The sequence below is a fragment of the Penaeus chinensis genome, chromosome 2 (genome assembly GCF_019202785.1).
Source record: "Penaeus chinensis breed Huanghai No. 1 chromosome 2, ASM1920278v2, whole genome shotgun sequence".
NCBI lineage: Eukaryota > Metazoa > Arthropoda > Malacostraca > Decapoda > Penaeidae > Penaeus > Penaeus chinensis.
The window spans coordinates 41413301-41415800 of record NC_061820.1 but is presented as its reverse complement, the minus strand read 5'-3'; the positions used below and the strand labels follow the sequence as shown (position 1 = coordinate 41415800).

At 32.0% G+C, this 2500-nt stretch overlaps 1 protein-coding gene across 1 annotated transcript in view; it reads right to left on the bottom strand.

Annotated features, from left to right (window-relative positions):
- Positions 1-196: 196 nt before the first annotated feature.
- Positions 197-2500, bottom strand: part of LOC125033245 (glycosaminoglycan xylosylkinase-like) — a 14020-nt gene continuing 11716 nt past the window's right edge. The window contains exon 9 of the mRNA XM_047624631.1: positions 197-2500. This exon is cut by the window's right edge and continues 826 nt beyond it. The gene's annotated coding sequence lies outside the window, so the exon portion shown is untranslated.

Here is a 2500-nt window from a genome sequence, read left to right as displayed (position 1 = left end):
AACCTGTGATACACAATATAAACTATGTAACATACATCAAGGTTCCTCTTGTCAACAGTTAAGAATTATTAGCAAATATATGTATCAAAGCAAGTGCATTGATCACAGTGGACAATTGTGGAGTGGATGAACGATTTGCCTGGGACCCTTTTAATTAGTTTGGTATAACATTCCTGTATTATTAAAGTGGCTGGTGTAAAAATTTCCTCTTGTAATTTATACCAATTGAAAGATGTACGAAACTATTGTGTTTAATCATTGGTTTATTGTTGGTACTGTACCTGCCAGATATAATTGGAGTCCTTAAAAAAAAAAAAAAAAAAAATGATAGATTCAACATATCATTTTAAAAATCTGCATTTCTTTGTAACAAAAGCAATCTAGTTATTACAAACATATTTATTGATCAAAATGTAATTGATTTTAAGAAATAAAACACTAAATAAACATACAGTGTAGATATGTAAGTATACTGTTATTCCTTTACTAGAGTTCAAGTTAACATTCGTTTTTATAAGAATTGTCCCGATCAATTTGTCTTTATTCACTGTTTCATGTTTCATTACCTGCGCTAAACAAAATATTTTTGTTTTACCTTGCTTTCATTTTTATTTTTCATTTCATTTTATTTTTTTACGTCACTATTTCTACCATGATTTTTTTCTCGTATATATTGTTGTTATGTTTATTGTTACAGAAAGTTTAATTTAACGGAATTTAGAAACCGTAAACTCTTTTGTTTATCTTGTCTCTTTGCAAAATATTTATTACGGACTGGTTGCAATTCATAAACTGCTGCCATAGTTTTCTTATTACAAGTATATATCTTAAGTAAAGTTGTGACCAAAGGAACAGACAGTGGATTAGATGATAAGCAGAATTCATTGTTATTTTGCATTGTTTAAAACTGATATAGTGTACAGTATGTAGCACACTACTGGAGTAGTTACTAGTTGGTTCAGTGATAAACAAGCTTCTGAAGATTTATTTATATTGTATCTATTGAATTCTTTTTTTTTATCATTTAGCATATATTAAGATGTTTTTGTGGCTACAAGGGCTATAGCAATGATTATGATAATGTGTTTTTGACAAGAATTGTATAAAGTGCAAGAGCTATATAATTATATCACAGTTTTGTTTTATTGAGATAATAGATTAAATGTAAATGTTTGATCTGCAATGGATAGATTTTGGGAATGCAATTTCTCTGCCGTTCAGAGCTATTCTTTTAAAAAATGGATGTGAATTTGTATGAAATGACTGTTGATGTGACTAGTGTAAATTTTGTAGCATCAAATATTTTGTGTAGCTACAGCATATGCACAAAGCCTGCTGCTCCATAGCTCTTTCGAAGGAAGATTTGGACACAATTAGTGATGATGAGCCAGAGATTTTTAAAAATGTATGATTTACTAATATTATCCCAAACTACAACAATGAGCCTTGTTAAGACATAACTTAGGTTCAATATCACTAGCCTGTCACAACTGTAGTTGCTCCTTTCACGCTGCAAAATGTATATGAATATGATCAATAAATAAATTCTCAATGGTATTCTTCTATTATTTGTTAATGCTACATACCTCATGTACTAGGATTTGGGAAGCAACTGAAAACAGTCAGATTACATAGGTATCATAGGCCATACCTGTCTTTATCCACTGTAAGCTCTTCACTAAGAAATAATTTGCTAGAGCTTGCATAAATCACCTGATAAAATTCATATTTCCTAACACTACTTACAAATTGGCAGCTGCTCTTTTCAATATGTTTAGCCCTTTAAGTCGTGTTTCTCACTCAGGTACTTTTTAACGAACAGGACTTAATATATGTTAAGGCTAAGCCAATCCTGGTTTTGTGAAGAGTGCTAATATCGATGCAGTAGCAGTGTGATCTGTGACTTAGGAAATTGTTCGGATTAGATTGACACGTTGCATATTGATCCAGGTTCTCTCTCTTTTTTTTTTTTTTTTTTATGTAGATTTTGTCCTTTGATTGTCATATTACGCAGCAGTAGATTGATTGGCCCTAGTGCATTGTTGCTTAAAATATCGGAGAGAAGAAGAGTATGTTCTTTATTATGTATGCTAATTTTGTATGTACTGATAATTATGGTTCAAATGCTCCCTTTTCTCAACTATATGGAAATGCTCTGCCCATTCATGAGTCTCTCTTTCTCTCTCTCTTTCTTCCCCCTCTCCCTCTATCTCTCCCCCACTCTCTCTTCCCCCCCTCCCCCAGTCTGGAAAATAATTTTGAGGATGGGTACTTACTTTAATACATAAGTTACTTCTTTCAAGGTATCTTTCAAAACAAACCACTGTTGTATAATGGCTGTGTATCATTGTCTGCTCTTTAGATGCTGATAATGTTCATGTAGAACCTCTTCAGTATATGTTGGTACTAGCTTTTCATCGTTATTGATGTGTGTACCGAGTTAGTTAAAAATGTACAGAATAATGAATTTTTCCACGACACACCATGTTGATAGTCTGCA